Source organism: Astatotilapia calliptera, chromosome 13 (genome assembly GCF_900246225.1).
Source record: "Astatotilapia calliptera chromosome 13, fAstCal1.2, whole genome shotgun sequence".
Lineage (NCBI taxonomy): Eukaryota > Metazoa > Chordata > Actinopteri > Cichliformes > Cichlidae > Astatotilapia > Astatotilapia calliptera.
This window is the reverse complement of record NC_039314.1, coordinates 31,405,400-31,419,462: the sequence shown is the minus strand read 5'-3', so window position 1 is coordinate 31,419,462 and position 14,063 is coordinate 31,405,400.

Below are 14,063 nucleotides of genomic sequence, written 5' to 3'. Positions count from 1 at the left end.
AATATGTGTCATTTTTGTATCTTAATTAAATAAACAAAATAAAAAAAATTTCAGCTTTGTTGAAAAACAGTAAATTTAAAATGAAAAAATAACAATAATTAGAATTAAAAATATTATATTTTGAAATCTAATTTCACATATTGTGAACGCTTGCAGGTGGATTAACATCACACAAACAAAAACAATGACTCTCAGCTGTCCTATTGGCTGAGGGTGTAATTAACTCATTAAGGCCTGTATGTCCATAATTACATTACAGCCCTGCAAAATCAATAGAATTATTTTACTTCTCAGGCTGAATGAGATGCTTGTTTTTAAAATGAAATATTAAATCCTATAATAATAAAATCAAACAGACATTCTCCAGTGGAGATCCTGATCACAGGACCTTTCATCAGATACTGATTGTTGTGTGAGTGTTTTTTAAGATTTGTTGTAATGATTAATAATCCAGTAATATTCTTCATACAGCTGAAGAGTCACATTTGCATAAGCTTCTATATAAACTTCTATTCACCAGAATTATGAATATTTAAAAACAGGCCAAATCACCCACATCTAAAGAACAGTAATGACTATATCACCCTAAATGTTAAGCTGTAGATTAAGGGTGTTGTGCACACACAAACATGTGCTGCAGTATTAAACACACCCTCAGAGACAAAGCAGCACTGTCAGATTGTACAACAAGCAGCAAGGAGCGCTCAAATTAACCTGCTGATCCAGCTGCAGCGAGTCTCCTGGTGGCCTCCTCACAGACCTGTTTTGTGGAGTGAAGAGAAACGGTCACAGTATGTGCTCCTCACAGCCACACCACAATAAAGAATCAATACTCCACCGGAGGGTTTATAGGTCCCTGATGTTTCCTCAGACCCACAGAAAGAGAGGAGAGGGCACAGAGCGTGGTCTGGAAAAAATACAGAACGAAGGAAGTTCTAACAATTACCTCAGAGAGTAGGGGAGAAGAGCAAGCTAACAGGGAGGAGTTAGCGCTAGAAACAGAGAAGATTCAGCCGTTCTCTAGTTTTGCTTTAACCTAATATTTCATAAATGGTTTTAAAACAATCCCAACACCTCAGAGGAAGTTAGGGATTATGCTTTAAGAAATGATGCATTAATTACTTTTAACATAAGGACTTTAGATGATTATGTTCAAAATAGAAAAGGATAGATTTGATATATGTACAACACCGATGAAGACGTAATCTAATGTTTGTAATATTTTTATTTACATTATAATCACTACTATATTACTTTTTAAAAAAAAGCATAATTTTTAAATAGAATTAGACAGGCGGCGTGGCATAAATGACACGTCTGGAGAGTTTAGGAGTCAAAAATATTAATTAGAACATATTACAGTTTTTGCCCGTTGCCTGAACACATTTTGCAAAACTTTGCTCATTGTGCCAAAACCCTAAACACAAGTACACATGACACAACACTGGGAAATATACCATTCACATCTGCACCAAATTGAAACTCTACTCTCAAAACCTAAACTCTGCTATCAAAACCTAACATTCCTCTGTCAAAATGTAACTCTGTTGACAAAATGACACATACTTGCATCATATGCAAACACTTACAGAGCAGGGGGAACACACTAGTCTACTTTATATAAAACACTGCAGTCTTTGATTTCCATTGTTCATTCAGAAGGCATATTTTCAGGAGACACATTTGCAAACAACCAAAAAAGCAAATAGACCTACTCAATATTGTACATTGCAGTACCATGAATTCAGATAAAGCAAAAAAACAAAACAAAAACAAAAAACCCATAATACAGTAATAGAAAAAACACTATACTGTAAACAAAAAATCATGACAATTGTGCATACGTGGGCTCATGGATCCCGCCGTCTGTTGGGGTCTGGCCACAGAACCTCATCAACATCGCAAGCAATGTCTTCTCCCGCTAGGCACTGGGGAAAATATCCTCTTCCATGTCAAATCCATCCATGGATTGCTGTCACCTGAATGTCGCCGCAGGCCTGTTCCATTGCCTGCAGAAGAGGCATGCAGGCATGTAGTTGGCGGTCATATACACGCCATCTCCAAGCCTAAAAAATTCCTCTATAGGGTTTAAAAATGGTGAGTAAGGGGGCAAGCATACCACTTCAAGTTGACTGTGGTTGGAGAACCAGGCCTGGACCAGAGCAGCCCGATGGAAACTGACATTATCCCATATCACCACAAACCTGGGCTGATCTGGTCTGTTCTGTACAACTATATCATGGAGAGCATCTAGAAATGTGAGTATATGTTGCCTATTGTATGGACCTAGTTTTGCATGATGATGCAGAAGCCCTCGAAGGCTTATGGCGGCACATAATGTGATGTTTCCCCTGCGCTGCCCTGGAACGTGCACAACTGCCCTTTGGCCAATTACATTACGACCCCGTCGTCTTGTTTTGCACAGGTCGAATCCAGCTTCATCAATGAAAATGAATTCATGAGGCTGTGCAGCTCCATCCATGGCCAAGATTCTCTGTAAAAAAAAAAGAAAATAGAGAACATATTACTGCACTACAGTGCTACACATACAGAACCCTCACCCATCACACAGGTACCTGTGTAGCTCTCAGAATGTATTCATGTGGTACTGATATGGTACATATTCAGCTGCTACTGGACTTCACCAATACTCTATTGTAAATGTAAGGGACAGTTACACGTACCCGTACATATTCAGCTCGAAGTCCTTTGACCCTGTCACTGTTCCTCTCAAATGGGACTCTGTAGAGCTGCTTCATGGTGATGCTGTGTTTTCCCAAGATGCATCTGATGGTGGTGATGCTCACATGGTTTATGTTGTTGAACACTTGCCTGTCTGCAAGTATTTGCTTTCGTAGCTGGTGGAGACGCATAGCATTGTCTGCCCTCACTAGGTCCACAACGGCAAGTTCCTCACTTTTGGTCACGACCCAATGCGTGAGACCATAGGTGACGATATAGGATAGAAAATGGGACTGACGGTCATGGCAGGGATGGGCACCGCTGCAGTGGTTGCGGGACAGTGTCAGGCTTGCAGGGCAGCTGGGACTGACGGGGTAAAATGAACTCAGCTGAGCTGGAGACACGGTGACTCAAAAGTCTTAGTATCACAAAAATGTGGTGTGGTCGTGTGTTGATATTGTAAATGATGATGGGTTAAGGTTAGGGTTAACGATACACCAGGAGCAGGCAGTGGTGCATTATGTGCAACTAAAGAAGCTGCAGGCCTAGACCAAGTGCCAGATGTAGGGGCTAGAGCAGCTGGTCCCACAGTCTGGATCTTCTCCAGTGCTGCTTGTCTCAAGCCCGATAGTGACACTGCATTGAATCGGGAGGAGGATGATACCCAGGCGTTCCTGGAGACGATGCAGGAGACAGCAGAGGCATGGTCACTGTGGTTGTTGCTGCTGTCGGGGGAAGCCCAGCCTGCAGCCAGCTTTGTGAGGGTGCTCTGCTGAATCCATAAAGTATTTATGGACTCACTGGGCCTCTGCAACACCAGGATGGAGGTGTATGATTGCCCCTTTGCATTTGTTATCCACATCTGAAATTGGCCATCCACAAGCAATTTGTGGAGGAACTCTCCCGTGAGACAGCCCAGTGGGCCCACTGCCATCAGCAGCCAAGCCTGGAGGCGGCAGCCACACTGCAGAGTATCACCTGGTGGCACCGGTCCCTGCCCTGAGGCTCTCCAGCCCTGCTCCTGCTTTGTTGATTGTTGAGCAGTGTGTCTCTGGAGTGAATAATGGACTGATTTTATTGGCCGGGTACCTGACAGAACGTGCACCAATGATGTGCATCCTGCCCGCACTGTCAGCTGCTGAACCAGCGTGCCATTCCAAAAGTGTCTTTGTGCTCATTACCAGTAGTTAAGCACAGTGGCCTGGACCTTATCGGGCCATTTCACTGGAGTGCTTGTATTGCTTTGTATTATTTCTGGTGGATTATGGACACAGTATCATGAAGCTGAGCCAGAGTTTCTGCAAAGAGTGTATTTAATTTCTGCTAGTGCTGTTTCTGGTTATCTCCAAGCAAAGATACTGACTGACTGGGCACATGTCTCGCACACTGAAACAGCTGTATGAAATAGGGGGAATTAATCTGCTTCCACCCTCAGACTGACGGGTTGGTGGAGCGGCTGAAGAAGAGTTTAAAATCCATGACTCCTTAGTTAATTCCCGAGGATGAACACAATTGGGATCCTGCATAGTCACACCACTCTCACAGAGCAACATGTTGAAACACATCCCTACAGGTTAGCTGAACACAAGAGGCAAATAGCTCAGAAGGAGGTGACTGCTATGCTGGAGATGAGTGTAACAGAGAAGTTCCACAGTGCCTGGCGTAGCCCCATAGTTCTTGTATTGAAGAAAGAAGGGTCTGTCTGGTTCTGTGGGGACCAGGTGGCCAAGGTGAATGACGTGTCACAGTCTGATGCTGGAAGGATGTTGCCCCTAGTCCATGACACCTGGGCAGACACATGCCATAGCATGATGGTCACAGTCCAACATGGCCAACCCAAAGAAGTCTTCAGTTGCATGGAGGGAGGTGCAATATCTGGGTAGTGACAGCATCTGGGTACATACAGGCTGTGTCCCAATCCAGCGACCGCACGCTTCGTAGTGCACATCTGGAGACCGATTACGTCACAGCGACTCGACGAAGGGTGTCCCAATTCGAAGTGTACTCCAAATGCGGTCGACAAATGCGCAGTTCATTTCCCCAAATTTGAAGTGTGGTCCGGTGTAGACTTTGTGGTCCCACAATTCATAGCGCGGCGGTGGGTGTGGATATTTTTTTCGGAAAAAAACGCAGATGGCTGAAGCGGAGCGGCCGAAGAGTAAACTGTCAAAAGTAAGTACTGAATATGATGTCACTTATGTGCGAATGTTTAGTAACGAAGAACATTAAAACATGACTGTTGGCCACATGTCGGCAAAGTTATGTGACATTAGCGATGTTTGTACTAACTTGATTTTAAAGCCTTTACTTTAAAATATGCGCCGTTCAATAGTCGACCTTAATCTGACAGAGACTCTGATGATTTTGTGGATAATTAAAGTCAGTCATATATCCACAAACACAACGAGCTGAAAGTCAGTGATGCTGCTCGGTTTGCAGTCCTGAACATCACGGCACAAGCAGGATCCACTGCACTGTTAATGTTAGCTATGTTATATTGCTGCCTCTGTGCGGTGGTGTCGAGCCAAATGGACTTTAACGTGTGTTTTGTGATATTATTCTGTTATTATATGTTACCTTATATATGTAATCAAAGTAGTTGAATTAGAATACTGCTGTAGATCATATTATACCCTTTAAAATAGAGTGTGTGAGCTGTATGTAGTTTAGTTCTCATTATACTTTTGAGTTAACAGAACATATTCACATATTAGTCCATTGGATAAATGTGCATCACTCTGTATCCTTGATCTGCTGGGAATGTGTTACACTGTTTTCTTGACATGCTTAATTGTTGAATCATGAAGAGAAGGTTGTAAGCAGGAGACTCTGTGTCTAAAGACAGGGGAGATAGATAGACCACATTCCACACCCCCACCTTACAGAAAGCAGAGAAACAACTGCCGAGGTCATAACTTAGGCGCTGTAACAGAGAAAAAATGTGATGTTTTGGCTTTTACGACTAGCTGGGGGCCACTAGAGACTATAAAAAGCTGAGCAACCCGTCACCATTTTGAGACATGTGCCTGACCCTCTGGTAGCATCTCTCCCGTCCGGACGTTGTAATGCTCTGACTGTTGAATTGTATGGAAATAAATGATTGTTGATTGAGCATTGATACACCGAGTATTGTCCCTCCTTCAGCCCAAAGATTCAAAGAACTGCGTGATTTCAACAACTTGGTGCCGTGTGACCCGGATCTTTGGTGTGCTGAGGAGGTGCAGATTTGACCTTTGGTGAGATCGTGAGGCGAGGTGAACAGAGGACCGGTCCAAAAATAAAAAGGTAAGCACAGCCTGTTGTATTACAAATACCAAATGTGCATATTGGGCTTTCCAAATTAATCTGTTCACTGAGTCACATGTATTTTCACAGTAAATTTGTCGGTGTCTGGTTTTTGGCGCAAGATACTAACAACATAAGTTGAGGCTGAATTCCAGTGTGTTAAATAAACTGCTTCTACCGAGAAACTAATAAGACACTACGTTGAGCTAGTTGCAGTAAACTGCTTCTACCGAGAAACTAATAAGATACTACGTTGAGCTAGTTGCAGCCACTTTACCTTCCACATTTAATTTTGTCTAATACTGGCTTCTGTAGCAATAATACATTAGAATTTATTCTGAAGACGCGGCCATTAGTCCAGTACATTGAAGTCGAGGTTTGTTTATTTTGTTTATGGTGTCAGTGACGTCCTGGCTTTTGCCGGCTATGAAATAGAAGTTGATTTAAGGACAAGCAGATGCTGGCTTCACGGTGCAGTTGGACGCTGGCAACGCGAGAGCGAAACACGTCCGTAGGTTTGGTTTATGATACGGCGTGTTCCGGTGGTGCGGCCGTGAAGTGCAGTAGTGGTTGGTGCTAGTTTTAGTACATTTGATAGAGGTTTTGACGGTGGTTTGTGGCGTCAGTCGAGTATAAAGGGCTGCGGTCATAATACAAAGTAAAAATGTAAGTAAATAGCAACACCTGGTTTATGATGTCAGGTATAACTTCGGGGATGCAAGCATCACTTTTATGATGCGACTTTGCTCCGTTGTGGCGGTCATAATCGCAGAGAAAGGGGTATTTTGGTCTATGGTGCAGTGTGCTTTCAGAAGATCTAATAGTTGAGCTCAGAGGTTTCTGTGTAAAATTCCCGCTGAGGAAAAGTGTTGTGTGTGAGTGTGAAAGCGCGCTCTGGGTGAGAGAGTGTGTGAAGCTGCGAAGCGCGCTCTGGGTGCTGTCTTGTGGGTAAAGCGCGCACTGAGTGGAGTGTGAGTGAGGCGCGCTCTGAGTGTGTTTTTTGTGTGGAGTGTGAAGCGTGAACACAGTGACAGTGACGGTTGATGTGTTTGATTAGGAGGACATTAGAGCAAATACACATTTTAGGATCAAAGGTTGATGCCTAGTGTACCTGTGGAACATTTGCCCTAGGAGTGGCGACCCTCCTGTCCGTGGACGCGTGGCCAGGACCGGCGGCGTCCGGGTGCCAAGGTGGTGACTTGGGGAGGTGAGGGCCCCCGCATAGCTACGGATATAACACTGGAACGGCCGTGTAATCACGGGTTCACATTTATTCCGGACTAGAACAAGACACATTTTTGTGAACAAACGTTGAGTCTAGATTAGTAAAGAAATATAAAAAGGTTGAATTCCTCGTTTCAGTGGTTGAAATTGTTGTGTGCCTGTCCCCTGACGAGTGTGAAATTAAAATAAAGAGGGAATTTGGAGCCACATAGAGATAGACGGGCATAATTGGGTGTATTACTCTGTGGTGTAATAAAAATAAAAAGGAGAGATAGTAAGAGGTGTGCAGTGGAGAATTATGGAGGAGTAGAGAGAGGAATGTGTTGGGAGACTGGCGTACAGTTTACGCTGTCAAGGTAGGCGGGTTGCCTGCTTATCTGTTTAAAAGTGATGAAAATGAAATTAAAATAAATCTCTTAGTGTGTTAATACAGGAAGCTGCGGACCTGGACCAACTGCCCCCACAAGCACAGCGGCCGAAGCAAAATTATAGGTAATGGGAACCACACCCAGCACGAATCAGCAGCTGTGAAAAAGACAGCAGCGAGGAGAGAATTAGAGGAGAAATTAAGAGAAGTTTTAACACATAAAATTAGGGCCAACGGACTTGTGGAGGTTGGGAAGGCGTCCGGAGCCTAGTTTGAGAAAAGATAAAATTAACCTGCTTTTATACAAATGCACATACACGCAATGAAGAAACAGCTTACACTCATGAACACGTGAAGATTTTCCAGCAAGGTTAAAGAAAAATTAACATACTTAAATGATGAAGTCTATACATTACTGACAAAGAAACCCTCTGGGTTGCAGGACAATAATTTAACTAAAAAAAAAAAACTGCGCGTACTCCGAAGCGTGCGGGCGCTGGATTGGGACACAGCCTCAGTCTCTGATGCACCTGCCAGCCTCCCAGGTGGGGGGGGGGGGGGGGGGGTGGATCCACAGATGGAGAAAGCTATAGCCATCACATACCAGGACCAAAAAAACAAGTGGGGCGGTTTTTGGGGCTGCTGGCTACTACCTCCAGTTTGGTAAATGGACTGATTCTTATACAGCGTTATACTTCTCTCCCAGAGTACTCAAAGCACTCTATACAACACACAAGTGCTCTACACTCACACTCCAGAGGGCAACTTTGGATTAGCATCTTGCCCTAAGATATTTGACATGCAGACTGAGAAAGCCAAGGATCAAACCACCAACCTTCCAATCGGTGACTGATCTGCTCTACCACCTGAGCCACAGCCACCTCCAAGTTTGTGCCTCACTGCACAGTGCACTGCTACACCACCACATGAGGAGTGCCACCACCACCGGGTTTTGCAGGTTTGAGGAGAGTGCAGTGTGTCAGCATGCTATGGTAGATGCGTTGTCTTGGAGAAGGTGGACTGAATGAAAGCAAAGAATGTGACAAATATAATTAGGATTCAAGCAGAAAAGCAGTTCACAGAATTACTGTTGAAATCACAGAGTAAATCAACAGACGGGTTACTGTTTGTTCCTGGGAGGGGATTAGAAAAAAATGAGAAGAGCCGGGGTGGAGCAAGCTTTTGAAGTAGTTAATTAAAGAGACTTTTTGTGATGGTTTTTATTACCTCGTTGTTCACCTTTTTAAAGTGGAAAACATCTCAGCTGTTAATTGCCAGCAGTAATTTGGAAAAAGATGCATGTAAAGATGAATAAGTGTGACACATAACTCTGGATATTTGTTAGCGCTTGAGCACCACGGTGACACTACTCTATCTGCTGCAGTTATTACTACAAGGGCTGGCACATCAACAGCATGAAGGCCATGTTGTAGCTGCTCCATTTATTATTATTTGGTCAAATGAAGTTATTTTACTTATTTTTAATCCTGTTCTGCAGAATCATGGTCTGAATGCTTTCTTGCGGCAATCACGTTTGCTTTCATAAGAGGAGCACTGTAGACTCTTCTTGTTAATCTTGTTGTTTTATTTATTCGTTTTATTTTATTGTATCTTTCCTATTATTATCTGTGTGTTATGCCGGAGTGGACGGGGGTTAAGACCAGGTTGGTGAAAGAAAGGAGAAGAAAACAGAGGACTAGAACGAGAAAATGGACAGAAAGAAAGAGAGAAAAGAACATGCGGGGTTTCTGCTACATCTGTAACAAAATACACCGAACAAAACCCAGGGAGGCACACAAACAAACATGTGTGTGTGTGAGAGAGTGAGAAAGTTGGCCGAGGATGGGGTCCTGGACCCAAGGCCCCCCCCATGGGATGCAGTTAATCCGCCCCCAGATCCCCAGCCAGTATTCAAGAAACGTACTGTTGCTGAGTCCATGTTTTGGTACCTTAAATGAAAGTTTCCATCTTAAATAACCTTTTCTAGGTTTCCGCCTTTTCGTGCCATGAAAACTTTCTTTTTCCTGACAGATATCTGGATTGTTCCAAATGGATGTTGGTTTACATGGGATAAGTGAAGATGCTGTTATTTTAAAAAATCGCCATCAGCCTCTCAGCGGTGTTTATATAAAGATGCTTAATACTGGTGCTTATGAGAGCGAGATGAGACGTTTTTACAGGGTTCTTGTTCTCGATCCAGCCACAGATCTAGAACAAGAACTCCATCTTGATTTGATCCATTCTGAAACATATAGCAACCTGTTGGATAAGAAATAGTCATGAGATTGTGGTAGTTCTACACCACCATTGTGTTTTTGTTTTTTGTAGTTTTCAGACTTATTCGTGATGGTTGATTTTTCTGTAAAAGTTTCGAGATGGTTGAGTCTAGTGACCTTAACTAGACAGTAGAGGGTTTATTGGGAAACAGTGGGAACAGTTTATTTTAATTGTGTTGTAGGTAAAGTGCTCCAACGTGTGAGATCATCTTCTACTGATTTTAGTAGAGCAATATGGTTCAATCATATGGTCCGAGCATCTGGTGGAAAGATTATACCCGACTGTAGTCGAGATGTTCTGAAATGTACCATTCAGAGGCAGAACTGTAGATTTCCTCCAGGTAACAGAGTAGTCTGACATGGATGAGAAAGTATCTATGAGAATGATTGTCTTCAGAAGAGAGGTTTGGGAGTTGCACGTAGGCTAATCTTATGGTCTGGAAAGTAACATCTACATGTTGGTTGCAAAAGTTCCAGTTTACCCAGTCAAATGCTTTCTCTGCATCTATAGAGACAGCTGTTTCTACGCGGATGATGGTGGAATAATCTGTGGGTGTATTATTGGCTCAGTGTCTACCTTTGAGAAAACCTGTTTTATTATGCTGTATTATGAATGGAGCGATTTTTTTCATCAATCCAATTAAATCAGATTAAGTTCAGTTTGATTTCTATAGGGCCAATTCACAACAACAGCTGCCCCAGGGCACTTTATATTGGAAAGTAAAGACCATACGATAATACGACCCTCTTCATGTTTCTAAAGATCACTTTAAAGTCTCTGGTTTCATTTTTGCTTTGTGTTCATACCTAAACACTAAGAGTAAGATCACATGTGTGCTGGGCCCTGTTTCAGGAAGCCGGTTTAGAAAACTCCAAGTGAAAAACGACACTCACGGTTGAGTAACCCCGAACTGTCCAACTCGGAATATTCGGTTTCAGAAAGGCTGATAACAATTAGTTCAGTCAACGCGGAGTTGCTTTAACCCCAAGTGAAGCGTGCGGACGAGGATACATAAAGCCCTGATAAGCGGAGCACAGATTAAGCGAGTCACCATGGAGATGGAGGGAAAGAAGGCGCGGTCAATGTATTTCACAGCGCTTGAGGCCGAAATTCTGATGGCAGCATATGCCGATAACATGCAAATTCCGCAGAAAAAAGTAACACAGCCACAGCTGCAAAAGAAAGTGAGCATGCATGGCAAAACATAGCCGACAGAGTCAATGCGTGAGTGTTAATTTAAACATTGATCGAGGGATTTCCACCCATTTAACACGTTATTTTATCATATGTTATTTTATTTGTTATTTTATACATTTTATGTTGTGATGTGATGTGAGCGCAGGTGCAACCCAACAGGCCCCAAACGTTCCTGGCAGCAAGTAAAAATGAAATATAAAAATATAGTCCAAACAGGTAAGGTGTAATTGTATTATGAGCCATAGTGCTTGGTCTGTTTCTCCGATGTAAATCAATTGCAGTTAGAGGCTACATTAATTTTTTTTCTGTAAGCACTTATTGAAATTATCTGAGCACATTACAAGTACATATTTGCTTACTCTGTATGCTCAAATGCGGCCCGTTATAGCCAACAGAAAAAAAGCGGAGGCCCGAAAAACAGGTGGGGGTCCTCCACCACCACCACTCACAGAGGCTGAGCAGTTGGCCCTCAGCCAAAACAGTGGGCGCCCTGTGGCCGAAGGCATCTCTGCGGGGACATCCTCTGAGTCAATAACCCCGCAAGACACAAGTGCCTACATAGGGGGTAACTTCAAAATAATACATGATGTGCATACATCCTTTCTTCACAGTCACCTTTGCAGTGCTGCTCATTCATTTGATAAACTCTTTACCATAATGGATTATTTTGTAGTGAAGTTATTTTCCTACTGACTTTGCCTTCCCTCAGCCTTGGTTGTCTTTGAGAGCATAATGACAATGAAGTGCAAGGTGATTGGTATGTTTGTTAATTGCCATTTGGTCCCTTGTAAGTTATAAGTGACCTGTATAAACCTCATATTCTATCAGTTGATGGTGGTAGTGTACTGCATCTGGTGCAGCCTCCTGTTGAGCCAGACCAACATGCAGTTGTGAGTAATACTCCACAGATTAGATGAGTTTACAGTAGAACAGCAATGTTGTTTATTTCTTTACTACAGGAAAATAATGAAGAAACATTGACAGCTGTTACAGAGGAGGAAGCAACAGAGACACTTTATGAGGTTTACATCTTTTAATACTTTGTGTACAGGAAACACAGGCGACCAATAAAGCCAGTTGAACAAAAAATCTGTTTATTCTTCTTTCAACATGTTGAGGTGATGGGTCAAAAGAAATGATTGTGACATATGGTGTCTCTGACTGTGCTTCCATCTTGTATGTCCGTGGGAGGGTCAGGATGTTCATGGTTTGGATCACTGCTGCTGTTTGGTTCAGAAGGACAGTGTTCTCCTCTAATTGTGGCAATGTTGTGAAGAATCACACATGCCACAATAATGTCACATGCCCTTTCTGGGGTGACCCTGAGTCTTTGCAGGCACTGGAACCGGGCCTTAAGCATTCCGATAGTCATTTCAATTCTGGCTCTTGTCCTGCAATTAGCCAGATTATATCGCTGCTGTGGGCCCGGGTCAGGGTCAGGGTAAGGGGTAAGCAAATAGGGTAAACATGGATACCCCCTATCACCAAGCAAGTAGCCAGTGAACTCTCCTAAGACAGAAGGGTACACTTCAGTTCAAATGTCCCTGAAGCAATTGGTCTTTATATATTTTAAAGTATTTTCAACTCACCATGTCCAAATTTTGTGCTCAGTGTACATTCACGGAATATTTGTGAGTCATGGACAGAGCCTGGCCACTTGGCTTCCACATTTGTGATAATGTTGGCAGCATCACATATGATCTTCACAGTGCAGAGAACACAAATTAGCATCCATTACTATAATGAAATAATTTGTTAGTTTGAAATGCTACAGGGAACTATGTACCTGTACATTAATGCTGTGGAAAGACTTCCTGTTCACATAGTCTCCTTCATTTACTGAAGGAGCAATGATTGGAATGTGAGTGCCATCTGTACAGCCAATCACGCCTGGGAACTTTTATACACTGAAAATAAATGTAAAATTTAAGTAGTAGTTCAAGTATCACCACATCATACATTAAGTTTTGGTCATCCTGATACCTGCAATTTTGTGGCATCCCTCTTTGATAAATCTTGTGGGTCTATGACCGGGGAACACCACAAACGAGTACAGGAGACGTTTCAGTGCAACTGTAACATTCCTGACTGCCCGACAGACGGTAGCCTTGGAAACGTGCTCAGCGTCACCAATATTATACAGAAAGCTCCCGTTTGCAAGAAACCGAAGTGCAATACAAATAATATGCAATGAACTGAGAGCATGTCCGCGATGTGTCACATGCGTAATATATGGCCTGAGGATGTTATCCAAATAAATTATAGATTGTGCTGAGAAACGGTAACGTTCACACAGAAAATCATCAGGAAATGATAAAATGTCCAAACGCGCTCTAATCACTCTCTCCCGGCGGAGAGCTCTGCGGAGAATTTGGGCTTCACGATCTACTGGCTCTTCAAGGAAGTGGCACGCCATGTCCGACACTTCCTACTGTCAGGTTTCCGACAAAGGGGCGGAGACAGTCAGGGTTAGTTGTAGTAAACCTGCTAGGGGGCAGGTTAGCTTCACGGAGTGTGTCGTCATAGTGACTCACTCAGGCTGCAGCTGAACTCGCTTTGTGAAACCGAAAACCCAGAGTTTTCGTTAACTCAGGGTATACTTACTCAGAGTTTGCACTAAACCGGCTTCCTGAAACAGGGCCCTGGTGTGTAGGACTGTAGCCTCAGGTATATATTGTTAAACGATAATTATGAGAGAATGTGTTTCAGGTCATTTCACAGAGAAATGCAACAGTAATGTAGTTTAATGACTTACTTCCTCCTGGGAATAATTAAGTAATGCATTACATTACATTTACGGTATTAGTAAGTAATTAACTCAAAAATGGTTCTGTGTAATACATTACTTTTTTTGAGTATTGACACCTACGCTGATCACAGCAAAGTGCAGAAATACCAACACCCACAATCCTTTGACCTACAGCATGTAATCAGTTTGCAGGAATGTAATGTCTTTGATTTGCTGCTTAGAGATGGTGGCGACTCTCAAACCGGAGCCGCTAACAATTAATAAGGGATTGATAAGGAACTA